Source organism: Oryctolagus cuniculus, chromosome 7, assembly GCF_051225735.1.
Source record: "Oryctolagus cuniculus isolate XC-2025 breed Fujian yellow rabbit chromosome 7, ASM5122573v1, whole genome shotgun sequence".
Taxonomy (NCBI): Eukaryota; Metazoa; Chordata; class Mammalia; order Lagomorpha; family Leporidae; genus Oryctolagus; species Oryctolagus cuniculus.
Genome location: NC_142873.1, coordinates 108,252,514 through 108,270,587, shown reverse-complemented (window position 1 = coordinate 108,270,587; position 18,074 = coordinate 108,252,514). Strand labels below are relative to the sequence as shown.

Genomic DNA, 18,074 nt, shown 5'->3' with positions numbered 1-18,074 from the left:
AACTACAGCCAACACTATACATGAGTATAAATGTATGTATTTAACAAATACACTATATATCTTCTCATTTTTAAAAAGGATTTATTTATTTAAAAGGCAGGGTTAAAGGGAGAGAGGGGAGAGAAGAGAGAAGAGAGGGGAGAGGGGAGAGGGCAGAGGGAAAGAAAGGGAGAGGGATCTTCTATCCTTGGTTCATTCACAGATAGTCACAACAGCCAGGGATGGGATAGGTCAAAACCAGGAGCCTAGAACTCAATCTGTGTCTCCCACATGGGAGGCAGGGACCCAAGCATTTGGACCATCTTCTGTTGCTTTACCAGGTACATTAGCAAGGATTTGGATTGGAAGTGGAAAAGCTGGGATTCGAACTGGTGCTCATATGGGATGCCCGCAGCACAGGTGGTGGCTTAAGCTGCTGCGCCACAATGCTGGCCCCACTCTTTACCTTTTCTAAGGAGGATATCTGAGGTGTCAAACCAATCTATTTTTGGTGTTAAACTGTGCATTCCAAAAATACAATGCAGAAAGCAATAGTGTTAATACTGAAATTTAAAACCCTATTTTGAAGTTAAAAATAACAACTTCCACATGTAAGCACATCTTAAAAATGGTTTCTTTTATATTATTTGAAAAACAGAGAAATCTCCCATACACTGGTTCACTCTACATGCCTATCCAGGAACCTGGAATTCAATCTGGGTCTCCTGCATGGGTGGCATAGACCCAAGTACTTGAGTCATCACCCACTGTCTCCTAGGGTGCACATTAGCAGGAACCTGGAATTGGAAGTGGTGCTGGGACTCGAATCCAGGCACTCGACATAGCATACATGTGTCTCAAGTGGCATCTCAACAGCTATGCCAGACACCTCAAGAACATTATTTAATTCCAAAAACATCATTCTTTACATGTAAATGAGAATGATACTCACCTATAAGTGGTATTTGCCTGTAGGGACTGTTCATTAATCCAAAAAACATTTGAGCACCTTGGTTCTACCTGCTGGGGACCTATATCATTGAACTAAAAAGCCATGGAGCTTACACTCTAGTGGGGGTCTCGAAGCATATACATAGTAAGAAAACTGAAATATGGGATTGGGAACATAATATGTGAAAGTGCTGTGGAAAGTCAGGAAAAGGTATAGGATGGGGGAGGTGGTTTCTGTGAATGGATTAAGTAAGATAATGCAGGTTAAAAATCATTGATAGGCCCTCTGGCTTAGTGGGCACTGGTTCGAGTCCCAATTGCTTCACTTCTGATCCGGCTCTCTGCTGTGGCTTGTGGATTCAAGGTCAAAAACCAAAAGAAAGTAGATGTTGACAGGGTTAGTAGGTGGAAGAAAGGAATCAATGAAAATATGATTCTGGGGTTCTGGTGTTGCTTTGTGTGTATAAGGATGCTGGTAAGAATCTGTAGGGAATGTACATACAGAAACCTGGGCTTCAACTTATTTTCATGGTATTAAAAGGTAGAAGCATGATATAATTATGGTATTTGGAGTAGGGTTTTTGGGAGATGACTGGACTGGATTGGGCCATTAAGACACAGATGAGCACACTCCCCATCTCTCTTCTTCCTGGCTCAAGATGAGATCATTCCTCTGCACACTCTGCCATTGCTATCCACTACAGCACTAAACTTGCCTGGTCTTGGACTTGAACCTCCAGAACTGTGAGCTAAACAAAACTTTTCTCAGGGCTAGCATTATGGCACAGCCACCTGCTATGCTGGCATCCCATATGAGCACTGGTGCAGGTCCCAACTGCTCTACTTCTGATCCATCTCCTTGTTAATGCGCCAGGGAAAGCAGTAGATGGCCAAAGTGCTTGGGCTCCTGCCGCCCACATGGCAGACCCCGGTGAAGCTCCTAGCTCCTGGCTTTGGCCTAGTCCAGCCCCAGCCCCAGCCCCAGCCACTGTGGCCATTTGGGGAATAAACCAGTGGATGGAAGATCTCTCTCTGCCTTTCCCTCTCCGTAACTCTGCCTTTCAAATAAACAAATAAAAAATAGTTCCTCTTATGTATTTTGGTGTGATAATGAAAAGTTAATTTAGTTATGTGTCACTTAATGACAGGGCTAGGTTCTGAGAACTCCATCTTTAGGTGATTTCATCATGTGTGAACATCATGGTACTGGCACAAAGTCAGTTACAACATCACCAGGTGATGGGACCATGGCTCTAAATGTAGCCCATTTTTCACCAAAACAATATGCATTGGATGACTGCACAAGGGAAAGGTGACCTAGATTTTCTAAGTCTTAATTTTACCCATATTTGACCAGGGTTGTTATGACACTTAGTGATGAGTTATGTAAAATACCAGGCACACAGCAGGTACAGCTAGCTTATATTGTCATCATCATCCAAACACACACTTCTGATTTTTCAGAGATTTTTCAATGTGCTCAGGATGAAAAACTATGCAGTAATTCTCAGGAGGGCGCATTCCACAATCATGTGTTACTAGGAGTTGGCCTAAGGTCACTTGTTATGAGAACAAACCAGGAAAACATAAGGAAGTATTCAACTGATTAAACGCTCAATCCAATTCTCAGCGTTGCTAACTCTACAATGTTGCTGTCTTCAAAATTCCAAAAGATGCAAAGACACTGAAAACAGCTCTTCGTACAAATCTGAGGACTTAGCCAAAAAGTGATCCAAATGGATTTAGGAGGTATACTTCCCTCCACAGGGCCTGGCTACTTTCCACGCACCTGATTTACCCACAGGCCTCTGTGGCATCATCCCTCTGCTTCCTACGGCTCCCGTTGAGAGTCTTGGGCAATGAGGATTTAATTTGTTCTCTTCCTTTAGAAGGAAGAAGCTCTTTCTGCTTTCCCAGCAGAAGGCATATCTCCATCACTTTTACTTCTGCAAGGTCAAAGGTAATTGAAAGTTTTGGGATATTTGCTGGTGTTAGTGCCTTGTCCAACAGCCATTCTCAAGACACAAGGAGTTCTGTCTAGAGTCTCCCCTATTTTCTATACACTACACAGTATCCCCTTTGCTGTCCCTTCCAGGGGTCACTGTGACCACTTAGCACTTCGCTAGAGTAAAGGAACATCACAGGACAAAGTTGTGTGTGGGATTTGCTGGGTCGAAGTCAGTGCTTCTTGAACTGTTTGGTGGAGGATCACTTTGTCCTTCTTTCCAATCCATCATAGACTGATGCTTTATATATGAATTCTTAGAACACCGTTAAAAGACATAAAATAGGAGCCAAAGCTGTGACATAGTGAGCGAAGCTTCCACCTGCAGCACCAGCATCCCATATGGGTGCCAGTTCAAGTCCCGCCTGCTCCATTTCTGATCCAGCTCTCTGCTGTGACCTGAGAAAGCAGTGGAAAATGGCCCAAGTGCTTGGGCCCCTGCACCTGTATGGAAGCCCTAGAAGAAGCTCCTTCCTCTTGGCTTTGGATCAGCATAGCTCCAGGCATTGTGGCCATTTGGGGAGTGAATCAGCAGATGGAAGACTTTCCGTCTCTCTGCCTCTGCCTCTCTGTAACTCTGCCTTTCGAATAAATAAATCAATCTTAAAAGGAGGAGTGGGCAGCATCCCATATGGGCAGTGGGTTCATGATCCGGCTGCTCCACTTCCGATCCAGCTTTCTGCTATGGCCTGGGAAATAAGCAGAAGATGGCCTAAGTCCTTGGGCCCCTGCACCCCCATGGGAGACCTATAAGAAGCTCCTGGCTCTTGGCTTTGGATTGGTGTAGCTCTGGCCGTTGCAGCCAATTGGGGAGTGAACCAAGAGATGGAAGACCTCTCTTTCTCTGACTCTCCTTCTCTGTGTAACTCTTTCAAATAAATAAATAATTTAAAAAAAAAAAAGAATCCAGTATTTAGATCAGTAGTTCACCTGCAGTGAAAACTGTATTTGTGCCTCAGAACACAAACTGTCAAACTTATACACGGGTAGTCAACTGCAGGGCCTCACCAAACAGTAACATTACCACATGCTACGCTCTCTGAAATTTTGTATCCTTACTTTTTTAAAATGACAGTCAAGAGGCATTTAGTTAAATTCAAACTCAGAGTTGGAAACCCATCCTGACAGTGTCCTAATGGGATTAACAACTAGTAGGCTGAATCATTTACAACTTGATTTTTTTTTTTTTTTTTTTGAGAGGCAGAGTGGACAGTGAGAGAGAGAGACAGAGAGAAAGGTCTTCCTTTGCCGTTGGTTCACCCTTCAATGGCCGCCGTGGCCGGTGCGCTGCGGCCGGTGCGCCGCGGCCGGCGCACCGCGCTGATCTGATGGCAGGAGCCAGGAGCCAGGTGCTTTTCCTGGTCTCCCATGGGGTGCAGGGCCCAAGTACTTGGGCCATCCTCCACTGCACTCCCGGGCCACAGCAGAGGGCTGGCCTGGAAGAGGGGCAACTGGGACAGAATCCGGCGCCCCGACCGGGACTAGAACCCGGTGTGCCGGCACCGCTAGGCGGAGGATTAGCCTAGTGAGCCGCGGCGCCGGCCTACAACTTGATTTTTTGAAAAAGACTTTTCTATTTAGTTGAAAGAGTTACAGAGAGATAGGAAGAGATCAAAAGAGATCTAGCATCTGTTGGTTCACTCTGCAAGTGGCTTCAACAGCTAAGGCTGAATCAAGCCAAAGCCAGGAGCCAGGAGCCAAGAGCCTCACAGGGGCCCAAGCACTTGGGCCATCTTGTGCTGCTTTCCCAGGTGCATTAGCAGGAGGCTGGATCAGAAGTGGCGCAGCTGTGACACGAGTCAGTGCTCATCCAGGACACCGGTGTCACAGGCAGTGGCTCTTTATCCACTATGTCACATTGCTGGCCTCACAACTTGACTTCTGAGTAGGATTGAGATTAAAGACAGGTGCATCTTAAAAGCTACGGTTTTAGCTACATTGTCATATTCTTAATGAATCTACTGTTCACAAGAAAGGATCAAAGATGTGGGTATCTTGCACCCATGCAGGTAGATAACAGCCTGAAGATATCAATAAGTATATCCCTACCTACTCTCACGCAGTTCCCTACAGGGAAACGTTCTAGAAGACAAGTTACAGGGACATTCTGTTGTCTTGGAGAGGAGACAGTGGTGAGAGTTCACAAGCCATAGAAGTGTGAGCACAGAGTTGGAACTCCCATTCCTTCCCCTATTAATAGCAGTGGGTGAGGAGATTTCCTGGGAGAAGAACAAACAACAGGCAACCTTTTGTCTAAAGGGATACTTTGCAGTCTTTTTATCTCTTTAACATACAATTTTTGGCACTGGCACTGTAGCAGGTAAAGCTGTCCTCTCACTGTGGTGTAGCAGGTAAAGCCGCCTGCAGTGCCAGCATCCCATATACGCACCAGTTCAAGTCCTAGTTGCTGCACTTCCAATCCAGCACCCTGCTAATGACTTGGGAGAGCCAGAAAAGATGGCCCAAGTGCTTGGGCTCCTACACCCATCAGGGAGTCCCAGAGGAAGCTCCTGGCTTCTGATTTCAGATGAGTCCAGCTCCGGCTGTTGAGGCCATTTGGGGAGTGAACCAGTTCTCTGTAACTGCCTTTCAAATAAATAAATAATCTTTAAAAAAAATCACACCGTTTTTAGTTTTATTTATCTGAGAGAGGCAAAAAAAGAGAGAGAAGGCTTCCATCTGCTGGTTTACTCCCCCAACCTCTAGGAGCCTGGAACTCAATTCTGGTTTCCCACATGGATGGCAGGGACTCAAGTTCTTGAGCCATCACCTGCTGCCTCCCAGGGTGTACCAGGGAACTGGAGTTTGGAGCTGGAGCCAGGAAGTGAATCCAAGCACTCTGATGTGGGGTGCAGGCATGTTAATCAGCTGGTTAAACACCCATTCCCAAAAGATAATTTTTAATTTCAATTCAGTAAAAAATAAACAACTTGTTTCCAGTAACTTTGCCTGTCTCAATCCTCCTTTTCTCTTGAGTAATAGCACCATTTCAAATTGGCCTCTTCCCAATTTCAGCTGCCAAGTTTCATTTTGAATTATAATTCATTTACATACTGTAATTTCATTTCAGTAGGAGCTGGGTACCTCTCTCCAGCTGAGGTGGCTTGAGGCTCAAGTGGCAGGAGTGTGGGGAGGGGGGTCTGTGCCCGCACCATCTCCTCACCCCTCCATGAGCTGATTCCTGGGTTGCTCCTTTCCATGGCGATTCGCAGTCGATCAGAGCTTTCAGAGAAGCCTGCAGGAAAATGCTGACCCCACTCTGTGAAGTTCGAGACGGGTCCCCACGTGAACCACCCCATTTGGGTGCAGTGAGTTTTGACCGGCCGCAGGCCCCTCCCCTGGTTTCCATTCATATTCTGGCTCACTCCAGGAAATCTGTTAGCTCTTTGTTAAGAGGCCCTGCCAGGGTCCACATTAGGGTTGTTGGGAGGTTGAGGGGTACTCTCACGTGGGATCTGACAAGAAAGCTGAAGTCTCACGGCAGGCATTGAGCACAGTGCTTGTAACACTGCTTCAGATGTCTGCATCCCATATTGCAGTGCCTGGGTTGGACTCCTGGCTCCATTTCCAACTTCCTACTAAAGTACACCCTGGAGGTCAGCAGCTGATGGCTCCAGTACTTGGGTTCTTGCTACCCACAGGGGTGATCTGGATGGAGTTCCTGGCTTATTGCTTTAGCCTGGTCCAGCCCCAGCTGTTGTAGGAATTCAAGGTATGAATCAGTAGATGACAGAGATGTCTCTTGGCCTTTCAAATAAATTAAAAAAAATTTTTTTAATGGAAGCTCAAGTTCTAAGACATCTTCTTCTTATTTATTTGAAAGGTAGAGTTACAAAGAGAGAAAGGCGATACAGAGAGAGTTCCTTCATCCACTGGTTCATTCTCCAAATGGCTGTAACAGCCAAGGCTGTGACAGGCTGAAAGCAGGAGCCAGGAGCTTCTTCCAGGTCTCCCATGTGAGTGCACATCTTCCACTGCTTTCCCAGGCACATTAGTGGGGAGTTGGATCGAAGTGGAACAGTCCGGGACTCAAACCAACATGCATATGAGATGTTGGCACTGCAGGCCACAGCTTAACCCAACGCACACAGTGCTCGCCCTCCAAGCCATCTTCTGTGGATTCACTGGAAACCCTGATAGCCAAAGATTCACATATCCTTGACCTACTAATGCACATTTTTCTGCCTCCTCCTTCTTTCACCCTTCTTAGCTTTGCAGGGCCCAGGCTAGGGAAGGTCTTTCTGGGATAGTGGCTTGGTGATTTTCAGTTGTGTGATGATCAAGTTGCATGGCTCCCCACCTCCCAACCTGTAAGACAGGTTCTCCCCAAAACAAAACACCTCCCACCCTTTTTTTTTTTTTTGACAGGCAAGAGTGGACAGTGAGAGAGAGAGAGAGAAAGGTCTTCCTTTGCTGTTGGTTCACCCTCCAATGGCTGCCGAGGCTGGTGCGCTGCAGCTGGCGCACCGCGCTGATCCGGAGCCAGGTGCTTCTCCTGGTCTCCCATGGGGTGCAGGGCCCAAGTACTTGGGCCATCCTCCACCGCACTCCCTGGCCACAACAGAGAGCTGGCCTGGAAGAGGGGCAACTGGGACAGAATCCGGCACCCCGACCGGGACTAGAACCCAGTGTGCCGGTGCCGCAAGGCGGAGGATTAGCCTAGTGAGCCACGGCGCCGGCAACTCTGTCTTCTATACACGTGAGGGATGAGGTGATGTGAGAGCTGGTTCTGTGGAAACACCTGTGCAATAAGCTCTGTGGGAAAATGATGACCAGAGAGCTACAGTTCTCTGACCACAGAAGGTAGATTTTGTAAAAGTTTTATTCATTTTGTTTTATTTATTTGAAAAAGAGAAGTGGAGGGCAAAAAGGGAGCTAGAGGGAGAAATCTTCCAACCACTAGTTTGCTCCCCAAATGCCGGAAACAGCCAGGGCTGGGCCAGGCCAAAGCCAGAAGTCCTGAGCTCCATCTCCATCCAGGTCTCCCACATGGATGGCAGGAGCCCAAGCACCTGAGCCACCACCTGCTGTCTCCCAGGATGAGCACTGGCAGGAAGCTGGAATGGGAAGTGCAGTCAGCACTGGAATCCAGGAACTCTGATACCGGATGCAGGTCTCCACAGCAGCATCTTAACCTCTGTGCCAAATACTTGCCCCAAAAGTGGAATTTTAGACACCTGTGGTCTCATCACATCCATTCTTTGAAAACAGGAAAGATTCCACTCTCACGTCAGACCTATTTCTGCTGTAAGCCACGTGTCAGGCTCAATGCCAGGCACTGAAAATGCAGCAGTGCAGAGAGCCATGGTCCTTGCTCTCACAGAACTCACAATCTACTGAGGCATTAAAATAAAGCACAAAGTGGCCGGCACTGAGGCATAGTGGGTAAAGCTGCCACCTGCATTGCCGGCATCCCACATAGGCGCTGGTTCAAATCCTGGCTGCTCCACTTCCGATGCAGCTCTGCTATTGCCTAGGAAAGCAGTAGAAGATGGCCCACGTCCTTGGGCCCCAGCACCCGTGTGGGAGACCAGAAAGAACCTCCTGGCTCCTGGCTTCGGATCAGCCCAGCTTCAGACATTGTGGTCATCTGTGGAGTGAACCAGTAGATGGAAGACCTCTCTCTGCCTCTCTAAAAAATAAATAAATCTTTTAAAAAATAATGCATAAAGAAACCACACATACATCAATACTGTGCATGCACATGCACACACACACACACACCCCTGTGTAATGCAGTTATGACAAGTGCCCTGAAGAAAGGGCAGAGTGCCGTGAGACTAGAAACAGTCAGGGGTCTTGGGAAGGGTTTCTGAGGGATCAGCCAGAAACTGAAGGATAAGAGACAGCAGGGGAAGTGGATGGTAAGAGCATCCCCCGCAGAAGGAAAGGCACCTGGCATGGAAAGGGTCTCCATCCCCTGGAGAGAGGACAGCCCAGTCAAGTAGGTGGCCAGAGGTGGAACCAGAGGGAGGATTAGGAACCAGACTGCTGGGGACCTCATGGGGCATGCCAAGAGGAGAGGAAGTCATCAGAAAGTTTTTAAGCAAAACCGTGTTTGACTTTCCATGTTAAAAAGGCTAACTCCAGGAGCAGGTGTTGTGGCTCAGCAGGGTAAGCTGCTGCCTGGGAGGCCTGGCCTCCACATCCATGCAGCCTCCTGTTAATGTGCACCCTGGAGGCAGCGGGTAATGGTGCAAGGATTTGGGTCTCTGCCCTCCACAAGGTGGAGCTCCAAGCTCCAGGCTTCAGCCTGGCCCAGCTCTGGCTGTTGTAGGTGTTTGGAGAGTGAATCGTGGATAAATGATCTATCACTCTGCCTTTTCAAATAAAAATAAACTAAAGAGGGCTCTGCAAGGGTATCTGTCCCAGAACTCCAACAAAACAATAGCTACAGTTTCCGCAGTTGTGTCTTCTGCTTCAGGATGCTTCCTGTGGTCAGAAATGCACTAAGTCGTCTCTAAGTCGGAAGCATTCAGCAAACAATGGCAAGGCAGAGCCACCAGAAACGTACATCTGATTTTCATGACAACTATGGTAATGTTGTATTAACTGGTGGAGCCACATTCTGTTTTGCTGTGTGGACATACACAGCAAAACAAATTGGAACAGAATGGAACCTGTCTCCTGTTGGCAGTCAACCCTAAGGAATGGAGAAATCAGTAATCATCCCAGCTGGTGTAATACTGAATTGTTTCAAAACTAAGTCACAAGTGATGCCAAGTAAAAGCACTGTACCAATCAAAATACTGCATTATTGAAGAAATAAAGTACATTTGAAACCTTAAAAGAATAAATAAGGTAACTCCAGCTGAACAGTAGAAGGCATCAGAAAGACATAAGCAGACAGGGAGGTGCACATGCTAGCCTAACTCCATTTCAAAGCTTCACCTTCTAAACAACACTGAAAAGTGAAGTTACTACTTTTATGAACTGAAATTCTTACATGGGTTTTGGATCACACCCTTTGTGGCAGGGGGACCCCCTATGTCTCTTCCAGTGCTACAATCATGAAATGTGGAGGATTATAGTGAGGCTGAAATGAGCGCCTGGTACACAGACTTGCAACTGACATCGCCTCAATGCAACCCATTAATTCTGGCAATAAAAAATAACAAAAGGCAGGAGTGGCAGCAGCTGGGCAGTGCAGCTTCATGAAGGCACTGGCATGCTCCCTGTCCCCACCAAGCTGCCCAGGAGATGGATGTTGGCTGAACCTACTCCTGGCACAAGTGGAAATGAAGATTTAAAAAGGCAGCCAGGAAGGGTAAGTTGTGGACCATAAAATGCAAATAAAAAGGAAGAGAGGGTGTGGGCGATGTGGCGTGGCAGCTAAAGCCACTCCCTGGAATGCCAGCCAGCATCCCATAGAGACGCCAGTTCTGAGTTCCAGCTGCTCCATTTCTGATACAGCTCCCTAATGGCCTGAGAAAGCAGCAAAAAAGGGTCCAAGGTGTTGGACCCCTGCACCAATGTGGGAGATCCGGAGGAAGCTCCTGGTTCCAGGCTTCAGTCTGGCTCAGACCTGGATGTTGCAGCCATTTGGGGAATGAACCAGAGACTAGAAGATGTCTCTCTCTCTCCCCGTAACTCTGCCTTTTGAAGAAATAAAATATATTAAAAAAAAAAAAAAAAAAAAAAAGAGGAGGAGGAGGAAGACAGGAGAAAAGGGCAAACAGGTCTGGGGTGGCTAACCAAGAAACCAGAGGATCTGCCTGCAGGAAAGGGACAAACTGAAGATGAAGCCAGTGCAGCCTCTGATGACACAGAGGAGAAAGCAGCCATGACGATTACTGCCATGCGCCAGGTCTTCTCGGGGGTCCCAGTCTCCCTTCTGGAACAATCCAGAGGAATATGTGTATTAATTATTTTTTAAGTGCAAGCTTTTCAGTAGCTCTACAACTCTTTAAGGAGGGTAGCCCTCCTCATCCATTTTTTAAGTGTAAGTATTTTTAAGAGGTAAATCATTTGAGTTATTTTTCTTTTCGTACAACCAGAAAATAGTGAGATATTGAATTATGAGAGGCTTTGACCATCGTGGGTATCAGCTGAACATCCCACAGGTCAGGGGTGTTTTTTTTTTTTTTTTTTTTGACAGGCAGAGTGGACAGTGAGAGAGAGAGACAGAAAGGTCTTCCTTTTGCCGTTGGTTCACCCTCCAATGGCCGCTGCTGCCGGCGTGCTGCGGCCGGCGCATCACGCTGATCTGGAGCCAGAAGCTAGGTGTTTCTCCTGGTCTCCCACGCGGGTGCACGGCCCAAGCACTTGGGCCATCCTCCACTGCACTCCCTGGCCACAGCAGAGAGCTGGCCTGGAAGAGGGGCAACCGGGACAGAATCCGGCGCCCCGACCGGGACTAGAACCTGGTATGCCGGCACCGCAAGGCAGAGGATTAGCCTATTGAGCCACGGCGCCGGCCAGGGGTGGTTTTTATACCCTACAACACAATGTATACTAGATAGCAGTCTAGAGTCATGGAAGTGCATTTAATCTGTCTTGAGTATTTTCAGTTGCTTCTACTCTCATGTTATTTAGAAGAGCTGTTTCTTAAAAGAAAACTACTCCTTGTCCCTTTGTCAGAATTATGTGCACTCTGGTTGTGACAGTCCAGGTCTCTTAATAATTTTGCTAATGTGAAAGATGGAAAATTCGAGGGTGTTATGTATGTGATATTAAATTGTAAATTTAATTGTGGAACTTTTATAACATCTTTTTTTCTTTAAAGATTTGTTTATTTATTTGAAAGTCAGAGTTACACAGAAAGAGGAGAGAAAGAGAGGGAGGTCTTCCACCTGCTGCTTTACACAATGTCTGGAGATGAACTGATCCAAAACCAGGAGCCAGGAGCTTCCTCTGAGTCTTCCCATGCGGGTGCAGGGACCCAAGGACATGGGCCATCCTCTACTGCTTTCCCAGGCCACAGCAGAGAGCTGGATCAGAAGTGGAGCAGCTGGGACTTGAACAGACATCCACATGGGATGCTGGCACCACAGACAGCGGCTTTACCCGCTGCGCCACAGCACCAGGCCCCATTTATAACATCTTATAGCTGACTTATTTGGAAGTCGGAGTTACACAAAGAAGGAGAGGTAGAGAGAGAGGTCTTCCATCTGTTGGTTCACTACCCAGATGGCCGAAACAGCCAGAGCTGCGCCAATCTGAAGCCAGGAGCCAGGAGATTCCTCCGGGTCTCCCATGCGGGTGCCGGAGCCCAATGACTTGGGCCGTCTTCTACTGCTTTCCCATGCTGCAGCAGAGAGCTGGATGAGAAGTAGAGCAGCCGGGACTTGAACGGGCACCCATATGGGATGCCAGCACTGCAGGCGGCGGCAGCTTTACCTGCTATGCCACAGCGCCTGCCCCCTTGATATCCTCTCAAGAGCTGCCTCCTTGGTCACCACTGTGGCGCAGGTTAATCCTCTCCCTGCGATGCCAGAATCCCATATGGAGGCCAGGTTCTAGTCCTGACTGCTCCACATCTGATCCAGCTCTTTGCTATGGTCTGGGAAAGCAAAGGAAGACGGCCCAAGTCCTTGGGTCTCGCAACCATGTGGGAGACCCAGAAGAAGCTCCTGGCTCCTGGCTTCAGATCAGCTCAGCTTTGGCCGTTGTGGCCATTTGGGTAGTGAACCGGTGGATGGAAGACCTTTCTCTCTGTCTCTCCCTCTCATTGTCTGTAACTCTCTCAAATAAATAAAATGTTAAAAAACAAAAAATCCAGGGCTGCCTCAAAATTTGAATCCAGAAGGTCACTAGAGTAAGTTTAAAAAACACACAGCTTTTTAGATTTTCTGTACACATGGTAAGAATTGTGTACAGGAGCCAGCACTGTGCTGTAGCAGGCTAATCTGTTGCCTGCAACACTGGCAACCAATATGGGCAATGGTTCGAGTACCAGCTACTCCACTTCTGATCTACCTCTCTGCTAACATGACCAGGAAAGCAGCAGAGGACAGCCCAAGGCCCTGGGCCCCTGCACCCTTGAGGGAAACCTAGAAGAAGCTTCTGTCTCCTGGCTTTGGTCTGGCCCAGCCCCCCAGCCATGCCATTGCAGCCATTTGGGGAGTGAAGCAATGAATTGAGTTGTGCTTGCTCTAACTCTGCCTTTCAAATAAAATAATCCGTTTTTTAAAAACTGTGTATAAACTGAAATGTGTACTGACTCTCAACACTAATAAAATATCAGCTGTCAATGAAAAAAAGATTTCTTCTAGCTACTAGATCCAATTACTTAAAACAAAATTCTCCACATATAAATTATGCAAGGGATTAGTCAAAATGCATTTATTGGGGCGGGTGCTGTGGTGCCATAAGTTAAGCCACAGCATGCAGCACTGGCATGCAATATGCACTGGTTTGAATCCTGGCTGTTCCACTTCTGATCCAGTTCCCTGCAATTGCTCCTGGGAAAGCAGCCAAGGATGGCCCAAGTGCTTCGGCCCCTGCACCCACATGGGAGACCCAGAAGCAGCTCCTGGTTCATGGCTCCTGTCTGGCACAGCCTGTCATTGTGGCCATTTGGGGAGTGAACCAGTGGATGGAAGACCTCTGTTTCTCCTCTAACTTTGTCTTTCAAATGAATAATAACCAAAATGCATTTATTAAAGAGTGACAATTCCATGGTGTTAGAACAGTGGTATTACAATCACACATCTGCTAGGTATGTTGGGATTGTTCTTACAGAAATCAGCAAGTGACAATAAATGGGAAAGAAGGATTGATGTCTAGATATTACAGTAGGTTTTGTATTATAAATCCAGGGCAGGCACTGTAGTGCAGGTCACGCTCCCCTTGGGACACCAGCATACCACATCAGAGTGCCTGGTGTGAGTCCCTACTACTCCATTCCTGATCCAGTTTCCTGCTAATGCACACCCTGGGAGCCAGCAGGTGATAACTTACCTACTCGGGTTCCTGCCACCCACATGGGAGACCTGGAAGTCCTAGCTCCCAGCTTTGCCTGGCCCAGCCCTGGTTGTTGTAGGCGTTTGCAGAGTGAGACAGCAAATGGATGATGTGTCACACTTTCAAATAACTAGAACTTTAAACGCACACATGCTCACGCGTACACACACACACACACACAAAGCCAGAATGGTATCTGGGGGCCGGTGCTGTGGTGTAACAGGTAAAGCCATTGCCTGCTGTGCCAGCATCATGTATGGGCACAGGTTCAGGTCCCGGCTACTCTACCTCTGATCCAGCTCTCTACTATGGCCTGGGAAAGCAGCACAAGATGGCCCAAGTACTTAGGCCCCTGCACCTGTGTGGGAGACCCAAAGAAGCTCCTGGCTCCTGATCGGCACAGCTCTAGCCGTTGTGGCCACACGGAGAGTGAACCAGTAGATGAAAGACCTCTCTTTCTCTCTGCCTCTGCCTCTCTGTAACTCTTTCAAATAAACAAATCTTAAAAAAAAAAAAAAAAAAAGGAGGAGGAGGAGGAGGTGGTGGTGGTGGTATCTGTATATCCAATGGCATAGCTTCCCAGAAATCCAGTCCTTAACATAAATTTCACAGTTTTTGTCTTCCCAAACACCTAAGTCTCTACCTCACCCCACTGCTGTACAATCTAGAAGGGGCCAGCAAAGTAGCACTGCCCCTGACCTGTTGCCCACAGCAGACACTGCAGGTAACCACAGGGAAACCTGGCTGAGGCTGGCAGTGTTTCTCTCTGAGGAGTCCAGATACAGCGTCAGCACCTCTAAGCAAGGCAGCAACCTCCCAATGACCCCAAGATATTCTGGTGTGAAAATACACATTTTCTAAGTAGGAGGGAAAAAAAACAAGTAATAAGAGTCTTAAGTAATTTCTCTGGAATTTCATTTACAGTGGTAGTAGCAGACAATGAAAACACATTTCCTACTTACTAAATTGGAACACTACTTTCCCCCACCTCTCATTATTATACATCACCTCATAATCTCATGGAAAACAAAAAGGACAGTCGTGGTCCAAATGCATATAGCAAGTCATAATCAGCTTACTTTAGTCCGTTACAATGGTGTCGATTCTATTTAACACATTTTATGTTAGAGGCATGTGCTACAACTCAGAAACCTTGCCAACAAATTAAGGATCCCAGTTAAGAGTGTTTCAGACATACTTGCTGGTACATGGCTGTTGTACCTGAGCGAGTACAGAGGAGCACCACACACTGATAAAATGTGATGGTCCTTTACTGCTGGCAGTGCAGAGTGGGCTCATGCCCCAAAGAACTCTCGACCCCAAAGCAACAGGGTTTATAAAGGCAAAACCCACAAAATTGGGAGGAGAATACATGGTTGCTAGAATTGAGGGGAATACATGGTTATCGGGGTCAAGCTAACCTAAAGCCTATGTGAAACTAATATCAATTATAATCTTGACAATACCAGTTACAATCTTAACAATTTCAATTATAATCTTGACATTAATCCAGGTATTGGCCTAAATCATATGTAGGACATAGACAAATTACAATCGACTCTTTAATCCAGGGTCAGCCTGTTTTTAAGCTTGAGCAATCATACTAGGGGGTTTCCATGCTTTGCAAAGCGTGATGCAGGTTGCCAAGTGTGATGTAGTGGACTGCTATTATCTGAGTGTTTTAGATCATAGTTTCAGACCAGAGTCTCATGGTGCGGAGGTATTTCCTCAACAAAGAGTCTCAAGTGCTCTAAAATGGAGTCCCTACTGTCCAGGTGTTGTTTCATGTATACTCTTCCAATGGGAAGCTTCGCAGTCATATATTAGATACCAAAGAAAAACACAAGGTAGACTCGGGTGTCTCCTTTGACGCTGCTCATGCTTAATGAACTCACGCAGTGAAAAACACACTTGCTTGGTAAAGGTGAAGGAACAATGCTTGAAGACAACAGACTGTGCAAATACAAATGTGGAGTTTAGGAAGCCAATTTTAGGGGGGAAAAAGTCCTCTACATGAAGTACAGAAATTAATTAAGAAGCTGGGGCCGGCGCTGTGGCATAGCAGGTAAAGCTGCTGCCTGCAGTGCCGGCATCCCATTTGGGCACCGGTTCGAGTCCTGGCTGCTCCACTTCCAATCCAGCTCTCCGCTGTGGCCTGGGAAAGCAGTGAAAGATGGCCCAAGTCCTTGGGCCCCTGCACTCACATGGAAGACCTGGAACAATCTCCTGGCTCCTGGCTTCAGATCGGCGCAGCTCTGGCCGTTGCGGCCAACTTGGGGAGTGAACCATCGGCTGGAAGACAGCTCTCTCTCCCTCTCTCTCTCTCTCTCTGCCTCTCCTTGTCTCTCTGTGTAGCTCTTTCTAATAAATAAATAAATCTTAAAAAAAGAAAAGAAACTAAGAAGCTTATTTCAAGGCCAAGTGAACCAGAAGAAGTCAGTTCACTTAAGCATATAGACACTCTCCCACCTGTTACAACCAGCTGACTACTCAAAAAAGCTACAAGCATAGTAGGCATAGCAAAATGTCTGAAATTAGAGTGGTAGGCATAAGAGTGAGCCTGCTCCAAATGCAGTCCAGTTTTCCTACAACTAAAATCTGATTTGCAAAGCACGACCCCAATGAGAACTTTGTGGTCAAATAAACGAGGTTCACAAGTGAATGGATGCCTTTTACCCACAGCTTCTACGACATGTGGCCCCTAAGAGAAGGTTACTGCCACTCCTTGTCTCTGTGGTTTTCCTCTACATATTTTCAAATTTAAACATATCACAAACAGGAAAACGTCTGTGACAGCAAGCTACAGAGTGCTCCTTCAACAAAGCTGGTAATATTTGAGCTGCCAGACTTCTTAGAATAGCTTCACAACTTTGATTTACCCAAGAGTATTAATACTATTGTCTTGTTTCAGCCATTGCATGTTTATATTTTAAGAAATAACATGACACATTTGAATGCCACTTTAATCATCAAAATAATCTCACATATGCATCACTTCATCTTGACAACTCCAAACAGGTAGGCAGATGAAGCAACTGGAGTAAGACAAGGACCCATGAGTTGCCCAATTTCACCAGAAGAAGCAAGAAACCAGCAAGAGCTGCCACGTGGCTGACATCGCCAAGCCTTTTCTCATCCTGCTGATTTCAGTACTTTCTTCGTTACTACATTTTGTTCTCCTTACATTTCACAAAATGTTAAAGCTATGCTAACCCTGGGAATTTTAGAATGTTTCAGCATCTACACATTACAGAACACAGCATGCCTAAGGACATGGCAATTGCACTTTAGTATTTTACTTACTTGAATGAAATAGCAGCTGTCTTCACCCTGAAAACTAAGGAAGAGAGCAGAGGAATCAACTCAATCTTGCTGTTGACAACAGGGTTATTAGGCTCACCTTGAGTGTGGCAAAATACACGTGACACAATTTAACCATTTGCAGAGATACAGTTCTGTGGTATCAAGTACAGTCACACTGTAGTATACTCATCACCATTCATCTCTAGAAATTTTTCTTCTTCTCCATATAAAACCTTGTTTTCATTAAACACTCATTCGCCATTGCCCCCTCACTCCAGGGTTCTGCTTTCCCGCTCTATGAATTTGGCTTCTTTGGGAAGCTCAGGAGCAGACTTGTACAATGTCTGCCCTTTGGTGTCTAGCTTAGTTCACTTGGTCTACCTTCGAAGTCCATCCATGCTGTAGCAGTCTCTGAATTTCACTCCTTTTAAAGACGGAGTATTGCACTGTATGCACATTCCACATGTGATCAGTCCATTTATCTATCCACCCATGGACACAGGTTGTCTCTACCACTTGACTACTGCGAGTAACGCTGCTATGGACACAAGTAAATAGCTACCTATTTGAGATATTCACTTCTTTGGGGTATATTCCCACAAGTGGAATTTTGTCATCAGATGGTACATCTATGTTACTTCCATTTTCCCCAGTACCACACACCGACCACACACTCATGGTGTTTTCATTAAGGCAGGGTTGCAACTCCACGCTCTTGCTCCTTGGTCCCTTCTATCCCTCAGCTGGAACACCTGACACGGAAGAACTGCAAGCTCCCGGGGCTGCTGCTCACAGAACAGGACACAACACAGCTCCAAGTGCAGGGACTCTGCAAATGTGAATCCAGGCGTCAGGGCTGGGCACAAACAAAGCCGAAGGAGTTGTTATAAAACCAGTACTGGGGAAAACAGGAAGATCAGGGAAGGTGCTG

At 46.7% G+C, this 18,074-nt stretch overlaps 1 pseudogene; it reads left to right on the top strand.

Moving 5' to 3' along the window:
- Window positions 1-9,209: 9,209 nt before the first annotated feature.
- On the top strand, window positions 9,210-9,741 carry LOC127493443 (cytochrome c oxidase subunit 7B, mitochondrial pseudogene; annotated as a pseudogene).
- Window positions 9,742-18,074: the final 8,333 nt, after the last annotated feature.